At 42.4% G+C, this 10,733-nt stretch overlaps 2 long non-coding RNA genes across 2 annotated transcripts; both read right to left on the bottom strand.

Annotated features, from left to right (window-relative positions):
• Positions 1-5,880: 5,880 nt before the first annotated feature.
• On the bottom strand, positions 5,881-8,077 carry LOC135758565 (uncharacterized). Its single transcript, XR_010536531.2, has 2 exons — positions 6,517-8,077; positions 5,881-6,471 (listed from the first exon to the last, which is right to left on the bottom strand). It is a non-coding gene; the product is annotated as an uncharacterized lncRNA (long non-coding RNA).
• Positions 8,078-8,141: 64 nt separating this feature from the next.
• On the bottom strand, positions 8,142-10,128 carry LOC141280846 (uncharacterized). The gene is made up of 2 exons (XR_012335144.1): positions 8,778-10,128; positions 8,142-8,732 (listed from the first exon to the last, which is right to left on the bottom strand). It is a non-coding gene; the product is annotated as an uncharacterized lncRNA (long non-coding RNA).
• Between the last annotated feature and the right edge of the window lie 605 nt (positions 10,129-10,733).

Here is a 10,733-nt window from a genome sequence, read left to right as displayed (position 1 = left end):
GGGAAGTTCGGTCTAGAGTCGCTCCGTTGTGGGGCTACTATGCTCGAACAAAGACTATAGCTAGGCAGTATGTTGGTATCGTATCTATGTCACTCAACTACACAGAATCACGTGTTATTAAGACTTTCTGAGAAACTGTTATAATGTGTATTCCTGTGAAAAGTGTTTGCCTTGACACTGTAGCCTGGGTGCCAGCTGAACTTAGCCAAGCTCACAACATTTCAGGACGGGAAGATCGGTCTGGAGTAGCTCCATTGTTTGCTCGAAACAAAAACTATTCGGACCAATCAAATTGTCAGGGCAGGCTTTATACGATGATGGACAGATGGTCAACCATCTCACCAAAGAGCGCTTGTATTGAATCTGTTTACAACAAAGACAGCTGCTGCTGGAGAATTGAGATGTGAAAATTGTGCCATCAAGTCTTTTCTAGAAGATATCAACAGTGTGCACGACAACATGGTTATAACTAGCGGTTGTTGCCAGCTCCTTTTCGGAAGCCCGTCGATGAACTTCATCTAACTTACACATGGCAAGAAATTGTCTGAGTGTATAACTTAGTAAATAACTCACAATGTCGTGACATGAATGAAATATTGTAAACATAGCAGGTGTCAATGTACGTTCACTGCCTCACGCCGGTTTCACACCACAAAGATTGGGCAGCGCATGAGGAGAGAATTTGCCCTGTGTGGCCATTGTGCAGACCAGCATCATACTAAGTACAATCATAATGAAATTTTCATTGCAGCGAAATAACTAGCAGTTCAGGGCAGGCAAAAGGACAGACGCCATTTCAACATATGTCACACACTCGGTTGTTCTGATTGGTTGTAGGTCTATACAATTGAGTGCAGAGGCATTTTTTTGTTCTTGTTCGGTTGACACATGGACTATAATCACAGCCCAATGGAGCGGTGTCAGACTAAAATTCTAATGATACTGTTTAGTAGGGTAATAATATTTTCTCAACAAAAAACATACATAACAATCAAAATCTAACAATTATAAATGTTATTTTGAAGATATACATTTGAACTGTCTTTTGCTATTTTTATTTATTTATAATTTTGTATTTATTACTTTCTTTGAAGTATAGATCATTTGACTGTAGATTACCTCATAGCTTACCGAGCTTTTCCTTGCAACACCTCTAAGCAGTTATGTTAGTCATGCATCTAATTGATTTGGGAAAGACAGAAATCTAAAATTGCTTGCTATAATCACAATTAAACATTTTTCCTACAGTTTCAACTCAAATAGAATGTACCATAACTTTTGTTCCTTAAGCTTAAATTGTGCTTAAAAAAACTTTAAGGTTGTTTCAGCTATTGTGCATGCAGACAGGTTGGCGAGTTCCTCATGTGAATCTGTATGTATATATATAAAGCCCCTTCCCCAGAGAATCGTTAGTCTTTATCGATAGATGATTTGTTTTTTAACTAAAAGGCAGGGTTCCTGCAATATAGAGCGACAGTACTGAGCTTTGCATTGTTACCTATTCATAGCAATAGCAATATATTTTTGGTATCTTGTCCAACACTGCTCATTATCTCTTTTTACGTAAATAACAAACATAGTAATATCAACATCCATGAAGTGAATATTTTAAATCATGTTTAAGTCATTTCTTGGGATTGATTCTCAACTATCCAACACATAATCCTTTTTCTTAACACACACACACACAAATGAACACACCAGGATTCTGTCTGAAAGTAACCACAGCAAAGGTCATGATCCATGCCAATCTCCCACTGTAATTGACCAGTGATGTTTAGTGATCATTACTGCCATCCTCTCCCAGCATATATCACTGAGGGACCAGTTGTTACGTCCCTCACAGGAGAAATGTCCAATGAGAAGCAACTCACAGCAGGGGGTGGACGGTTTATATATGATTTCATAATTGGCAAGCTTAATTGGTCACATACAGAAATGGGTCTGGGTGGAGGTATTAGTTGAATTGAGGGTTCATGGGTTAGGCCAAAGTTGATTGTGTGGAGACATAACTGTCAACTGTCATCTCCTGCTGGTCTAATTAGACAACGGCCCAGTAAATTAGAAGCTCTTTCAATCTTGGTCCAAAAAAAAAACACTAAAGAGCATAAAACATTCCTGTAACCTGTTTGTTTATTATAGATTTATGTAGTGAAAATCCTTGAAATGATAACATTTTCAGTAGTTTTTGTAACTGTAAAATAAGAAAAAGGGTAGATGATGGGCTAAAAAGATCCCTAGATGTTAGTGCTGAAATGTTCTTTTTTTCTGTCATGTTCTGATCCTGATCTTAGAAAATCGTCCTTAAAGCCTTAACACGGAATTTATATATATATATATATATATATATATATATATATATATATATATATATATATTGTGCTTATTAATTAATGCTGCTTGTTAGTTTTGGCACGTTACATTAATTTCCAAGACCAATATCCTTCATTGTTACATACAATTGATTCAGTTATTAGATACATTCAATTGAGAAAATGTATTCATACAGCACTTTTCACAATACATGTTGTTTTAAAGCTGCAAAATGTCAGAAAATTGTTAGAGAGTATTATTTATAATGTTTACAGTAGCATCAAGTGCATCAAAATGAATAATATATAAGATAATATATATCGAACACATTTTATATTACTTATACAACTTGCCTTGCACACTTAAAACAGTTGAACAGAATAAAAAAAACTAAGTGTCAGAAATGATACTTACTGTACAGGTTGCAATTTAATAAATGCTTGCTTTGCCTCATGGTAGGAAGGCCGAATCATCTTGCTTTGTAGGGTTTTTAATGCAACATCTCTAAGAATGTCTTTATATTTAAAGAAAAGAATAATTAATTAATCTCAAAGCAAAAACATCTGGCACACAGAATAAAAACTAAAATTCATTCCTTGACTGTAGATGGCGCTCAAGAGCAGAAATTCAATCATTACCAAGGTTACCCATGTAAACAGTTGTAGCCATGCAGGCTTAGGGGACGTTCACATATCGCATCTGTTGCTTGCTCAAGTTTGTTATTTCAGATGTAGGCACACGCACTCATAATTGAAGTTTAAAGGAACACGCCCAGATTTTGGGAATTTAGCTTATTCACCGTGTCCCCCAGAGTTAGATAAGTTCATACATACCTTTCTCATCTCCGTGCGTCCCGTAACTCTGTCTGACGCAGCCCCCGCTAGCTTAGCTTAGCACAAATTCTGGAAGTGAATGGCTACAGCTAGCAAACTGCTCCCAATAAGTGACAAAATAACGCGAACATTTTCCTATTCATATGTTGTGATTTGTATAGTCACACCGTGTACAAATAACAAGGTGATATGAGACACAGCTATCTTTTAACAGTATACATACAGGGAAATATATTCTCAGAAGACGAAGCACTGCTACGTGTGCGGAGTGATTTGCTCGCAGCACCCGAGAAGCCCCTGGTGAGGAGCAGAGAGTTCGGTCAGAGTTGTGCAAATCACTCCACCCATGTAGCAGTGCTTCGTCTTCTGAGAATATAGTTCCCAGTATGTATAGGGTTAAAAGATTGCTGTGTCTCATATCACCTTGTTATTTGTACACGGTGTGACTATACACGTCACAACACATAAATAGGAAAATGTTCACGTTATTTTGTCACTTATTGGGAGCAGTTTGCTAGCTGGAGCTATTCACTTCCAGACTTTGTGCTAAGCTAAGCTAGCGGGGGCTGCGTCAGACAGAGTTACAGCACGCACGGAGATGAGAAAGGTATGTATGGACTTATTTAACTCTGTGGGATACGGTGAATAAGCTAAATTCCCAATCTGGGCGTGTTCCTTTAAGCTTTTTTCTAGGCGCTTCTGCATCGAGTTAAAAAATTTTTTTTTTAGAATGCCACAAGGCCAGGTCATGTGACAAGAACCTACGCGCCTACAGAAACTAAAAAGCTATGTTTTTTTTACCTTTATGATGGCTTGAAAGCGCATTTTGGCATTGGTAATGATCATTTTTTGTAGACGTATTTGTAGAAAATGTGGATATATTACTGTGTGTTACAGTTTAAAGACACGTTGTAGCAAAAAAATACACAATGATATGAAGAGCTCTTTTCCAAAACGCTATAAATCCATTTCAATAGTTTTCAGAAAAAGTACATTTTTTACCTAGACCCACACATTTTGTGAATATTCAATTTATGCTGTTATAATGGATTTTTTGCTCAATCTGAACATGTTGAATAATGATTATTAAATCAAACAACAATATTGTTGATTATAAATTCAAAGTTAATTTTATTTTTTTTCAAAACGCTATAAATCCATATATTTTTTCCATAAATGTATGTTTTTACTTTAAGAACAAAACAAAAAAATAACAGAATATGCAACATATACTCAGGGACTGAGTAAAGTAAATTATTCAGATTGTGATATACATTGGAGCCAGTATGAAATAAACAGAATTACACATAACTAACTTGCTATTACTCCCTCCACCATTTCAGTTTTCTCCTTAGCAGGGAATTAGGAACCCCTTTTGCTTGATATATTTCACCTCTCTCTCCCTCTCTCTCTCTCTCTCTCTCTCGTCTACACACAGTTGTATTAACCTCACACGCACACACAGCGAGCTCCCCTCGATCTGCTCTCAATGACATACCATGTAACAACGCGCTCATAATGTCCAATCCAAAAAGCAAAACTTTACAGATGTCCCTGCATTGTTCACTACCCACATTTTGTACTTTTGCACGACATTGGTCAATGTATCAAACGCCAGTCTGTCTATGAGCAGGCTATCGAACTATTCAGTACTTTTCATGTTACGTTAGCAGGCTTCTTCACAGGAAAAAAACTTTATCGCAAACGTACAAAACGGTATTAAACGAGCCAGTTCTGAAACGAAAGTTGTACATACCAAACACTTTGATGAAGATCGCCTTGCAAACGGGTACCTTCTCCGGGTGCATAACATGACATTAATCCTCATTTTGAGTAATGAATGAACATAAACAAACATCTGTTCACAGCGCCGCCATTGGATTGCGTCGAACGCTCATCGAGTTCTGATTGGTCGAGAGGATAAATCGCGTTTAGGCTAAAAATAGGCTCGGCGCTTATCGCGTTTTGGAAAAGAACGGCATCTTGTACCTACATTTTAACAACGAAATGTAATGATTTGACATAAAACATTCATGGAGCAGTGAATAGGTTCAGTACACAGCCAAATGACATGACAAACTCATTTTTTTTTTAAATGGCGTTTATCGCGTTTTGGAAAAGAGCTCTTCATATATATTTTAATATTAACGTACCTTTGTGTCAGCAGTGGCACCAGTCGAATGTTGAAACTCAAAATGCCTTGTGTTGTAAGATTTTAACCCAACTAGCTGTGTTGTTATAGAAATAACCCAATACACACCAGAAAACAACCCAACAGTACAACCCAATATGTTTAACCCACTTGTTGGGTTAAACAAATAACCCAACGGTTTTAGAGTGTATGTTCACTCCATGCAGAAGAACTGGCCCACTGAACCATGCCTGTTTTTCCCTCTTTTAATAAAATCTTCTCAATAACACATGGAGCTTAAAACATAACATTGTTTCTTCTGTAACGCTAATACAATTATATAAAGAAAATTGAATTATAAGTTGAGTCTTCCGAGTGCTTCATTTGTTTAATATGTTGGTGCATATTTAGTCTAAATCAAGCACTAATTGAAGTTTCATAATTATTATAATGCTGCATCTTAAAAAGACAGAAAACAGCAGAGTAGAAGGACATATGTCACAGGTAGGGGTGGACCCAGATTTGAATAAGGTCACGCCCCTTTCTCCACCTCGAGGAGATTCCCAAAGCCACCCCAATGACCAGACACACCAGGTAAGCATAAAATTAAAATATCCTTTATTAAATTACTTAAAAATATTAAATAGGGAAGGGGAAACGGGGGACTTAAAACAATGGCCACTCTAGGCTCTCCTCCACCACCACTGTATCTTCACACAGTCCATTCTCCTCATGTTCCTTCTCGTTTTCCGTTCTCTCCACAGGAGGCCACTAGGACACAAAGACACTGTTACTGAGACTTCGAGTATTTCTCACCGGCTCTGCTGTTTACAGCTTTCTGGGTAGGTATCACGTTCACAGGTTGTTCTTCGATTATTCACTCTCGTTCTGCTCTCTCTCCACAGGTGGCCGCTAGGACACAAAGACACTGTTACTGAGACTTCGAGTATTTCTCACCGGCTCTGCTGTTTACAGCTTTCTGGGTAGGTATCACGTTCACAGTTTGCTCTTCAATGATTCACTCTCGTTCTGCTCTCTCTCCACAGGTGGCCGCTAGAACACAAAGACACTGTTACTGAGACTTCGAGTATTTCTCACCGGCTCTGCTGTTTACAGCTTTCTGGGTAGGTATCACGTTCACAGTTTGCTCTCCAATGATTCACTCTCGTTCTGCTCTCTCTCCACAGGTGGCCGCTAGAACACAAAGACACTGTTGCTGAGACTTCGAGTAATTCTCACCGGCTCTGCTGTTTACAGCTTTCTGGGTAGGTATGGTCCTCCTCCGTAGGTCGGCAGAGGGGCGAAGGTCACACACCACCTCACCGGGTCGAGCGCTGCCCTATCTCCAATGCCCATAGGCCGATCGATTCCTAGACGGGGGCGCCCTTTTCGTAGAGACCACGGGGCGGCGGACCCTTTCGCCTCTGACTCTGCGACAAAACAGACACAGGTAAGTTCACACCACGAATGTTTCCAATGGTTTACTCACGGTCGCGGACAGCTCTTAGTCTGCGTCCCTTCGTACTCCAAACAGCACACTACATATGGTAACAGTAGTTTCTGAGGTCGTTGGCCTCTCCGTCCTCTGCCCAGAGGAAGAAAATGGATGATGCGGGGCTTCGTCTACAAGACACACAGCAACCCACAGCAAATACACAGCACCACTCCAACGTGAAAAGATTTATTACACAGTCTCACTCACCACACTATAAGTGCACCACAACAAGGGAAGCGCCCGGTGTCCTCCACTGCGCTTGGGCTACGATAAGGCGATGGGAAATACGACCACAATAAGTCTCGTTGCGGTGGCTGTTTGAATTTGTACTTCTAACGGCTCGCCCACCACACTCTTGTAGGGGTAGGGCCGCCCTCCTTCTCCTGGAGGTTTCCAATGGTTACACAAGTTAATTTTTGCCAGTTACTCCACACAAAAAGGGTATACTCACGGCGGATAGCCTTTGTTTACGTTGTACCAGAAGGTCAATTTTCTTCCTGCTTTACTCCTTCAGTATTGGTTAGAACAAAGTTCCTTCTTACCCATAGGATCTTCCTGTTTACTCCAGCAGGTCCACAATAAAGACTGCAACGAGAGAGAGAGAGAGAAACACAGACAGCCACCACGTCCAAAAATGAGCACAGCTCCGTTTCCCAGCACACACTACGCACAGGCTTGACAGCACAATGCTCTCTTCGGGGTGCTCCTTTTCTCCACTCACGTATCGCCTTTCTTTCGCCCCAGGCAGCTCCTGTCTTCTTTCCGCGCGCTTCAAGCGCAGCCCGGATCAACAGAGCCTGCGGGCTCTTCAAAAGGTACGTAGTTACCTCTCCTGCCCTAAGCAGAGGAGCTCTCCCCGTGTCAATCCCCCTCTCGTGCCCGAACTCCTGAACTGTCATTTAACTGTGCTTTAAATACTCCTCTCTGTACTTCAGTCATCCAATTGCCCGGCGATCTCTTTAACTAGGCACAGCTGTGCTCAATCGGCTGATTACAGCCTTCGCGAGGCTGCCGGATGTCCGGTGTTTCCGTTCTTCGGTCTGGGCGGAAACATCCGGGCGGAACCAAAGTTTCCCGACTTTTGGTTCCGCCCAAAAGATCGTCACCTTGTGACATCCTCCCCCGCCAATCCGTTCTCGTCCCGAGAACGCGTTGTTTAGGGACTGATAGGGTGTTGATGGGAGCTTTTCTTTAAAAAAACGTGGTAGGCCATTGGGGGACCTTGGTCTCAACCCGAGGTGGACTGCCGACTACGCCAAATCTGTCACAGGTAGGGGTGGACCCAGATTTGAATAAGGTCACGCCCCTTTCTCCACCTCGAGGAGATTCCCAAAGCCACCCCAATGACCAGACACACCAGGTAAGCATAAAATTAAAATATCCTTTATTAAATTACTTAAAAATATTAAATAGGGAAGGGGAAACGGGGGACTTAAAACAATGGCCACTCTAGGCTCTCCTCCACCACCACTGTATCTTCACACAGTCCATTCTCCTCATGTTCCTTCTCGTTTTCCGTTCTCTCCACAGGAGGCCACTAGGACACAAAGACACTGTTACTGAGACTTCGAGTATTTCTCACCGGCTCTGCTGTTTACAGCTTTCTGGGTAGGTATCACGTTCACAGGTTGTTCTTCGATTATTCACTCTCGTTCTGCTCTCTCTCCACAGGTGGCCGCTAGGACACAAAGACACTGTTACTGAGACTTCGAGTATTTCTCACCGGCTCTGCTGTTTACAGCTTTCTGGGTAGGTATCACGTTCACAGTTTGCTCTTCAATGATTCACTCTCGTTCTGCTCTCTCTCCACAGGTGGCCGCTAGAACACAAAGACACTGTTACTGAGACTTCGAGTATTTCTCACCGGCTCTGCTGTTTACAGCTTTCTGGGTAGGTATCACGTTCACAGTTTGCTCTCCAATGATTCACTCTCGTTCTGCTCTCTCTCCACAGGTGGCCGCTAGAACACAAAGACACTGTTGCTGAGACTTCGAGTAATTCTCACCGGCTCTGCTGTTTACAGCTTTCTGGGTAGGTATGGTCCTCCTCCGTAGGTCGGCAGAGGGGCGAAGGTCACACACCACCTCACCGGGTCGAGCGCTGCCCTATCTCCAATGCCCATAGGCCGATCGATTCCTAGACGGGGGCGCCCTTTTCGTAGAGACCACGGGGCGGCGGACCCTTTCGCCTCTGACTCTGCGACAAAACAGACACAGGTAAGTTCACACCACGAATGTTTCCAATGGTTTACTCACGGTCGCGGACAGCTCTTAGTCTGCGTCCCTTCGTACTCCAAACAGCACACTACATATGGTAACAGTAGTTTCTGAGGTCGTTGGCCTCTCCGTCCTCTGCCCAGAGGAAGAAAATGGATGATGCGGGGCTTCGTCTACAAGACACACAGCAACCCACAGCAAATACACAGCACCACTCCAACGTGAAAAGATTTATTACACAGTCTCACTCACCACACTATAAGTGCACCACAACAAGGGAAGCGCCCGGTGTCCTCCACTGCGCTTGGGCTACGATAAGGCGATGGGAAATACGACCACAATAAGTCTCGTTGCGGTGGCTGTTTGAATTTGTACTTCTAACGGCTCGCCCACCACACTCTTGTAGGGGTAGGGCCGCCCTCCTTCTCCTGGAGGTTTCCAATGGTTACACAAGTTAATTTTTGCCAGTTACTTCACACAAAAAGGGTATACTCACGGCGGATAGCCTTTGTTTACGTTGTACCAGAAGGTCAATTTTCTTCCTGCTTTACTCCTTCAGTATTGGTTAGAACAAAGTTCCTTCTTACCCATAGGATCTTCCTGTTTACTCCAGCAGGTCCACAATAAAGACTGCAACGAGAGAGAGAGAGAGAAACACAGACAGCCACCACGTCCAAAAATGAGCACAGCTCCGTTTCCCAGCACACACTACGCACAGGCTTGACAGCACAATGCTCTCTTCGGGGTGCTCCTTTTCTCCACTCACGTATCGCCTTTCTTTCGCCCCAGGCAGCTCCTGTCTTCTTTCCGCGCGCTTCAAGCGCAGCCCGGATCAACAGAGCCTGCGGGCTCTTCAAAAGGTACGTAGTTACCTCTCCTGCCCTAAGCAGAGGAGCTCTCCCCGTGTCAATCCCCCTCTCGTGCCCGAACTCCTGAACTGTCATTTAACTGTGCTTTAAATACTCCTCTCTGTACTTCAGTCATCCAATTGCCCGGCGATCTCTTTAACTAGGCACAGCTGTGCTCAATCGGCTGATTACAGCCTTCGCGAGGCTGCCGGATGTCCGGTGTTTCCGTTCTTCGGTCTGGGCGGAAACATCCGGGCGGAACCAAAGTTTCCCGACTTTTGGTTCCGCCCAAAAGATCGTCACCTTGTGACACATACTTACTCTCATGCTGAGGTTTAATATCCTTGTTCCTGGTTCTGTTTTTACACATCTAACAATGTCAGATACCAATACAGAAATATAGAGGAATCCAGCAAGGCAAACTTTGCTGTTTATTTATTTGCTTTCCCTCATCCCTGTTCTCTTCATGACACACAAACACCAGCACAGACTAAAAGAGATTGCTAATAAAGTGTGTGTGATCCCTGTGAGGGCCAGCCTTTGTGTCTGTGGATGTGTTTAAGTTCACCAGGCTTACATGGGTCGAGCGTGTACATGCTGACCACTACTGACACTTTATGGGTTAGTTTAGGCATTAGAGAAACAGCTCCCAATGATTGGTTTAGGGTTTTAGGTTTGTGCTATGATAAATAATCAAAACAAATATATGCATCTCATTGTACACATTTAATGCTTTTCAGATTCTTTGTCTAAAAGCAGTCATATTTTTTATTACATTTCCAACCCTTCTTTCTCCTTAACCTTTAGAATTCCGTTTAGTTGTTCATGAAACAATCAATGCTGAAATGAGCCGTTTAAAACTAAAATGAGGGATCTTAAAAAAATAGCAGCCAATAG

Source organism: Paramisgurnus dabryanus, chromosome 15, assembly GCF_030506205.2.
Source record: "Paramisgurnus dabryanus chromosome 15, PD_genome_1.1, whole genome shotgun sequence".
In the NCBI taxonomy this organism is placed as follows: Eukaryota; Metazoa; Chordata; class Actinopteri; order Cypriniformes; family Cobitidae; genus Paramisgurnus; species Paramisgurnus dabryanus.
The sequence above is the reverse complement of the archived record's forward strand: the minus strand, read 5'-3'. Positions and strand labels throughout refer to the sequence as shown.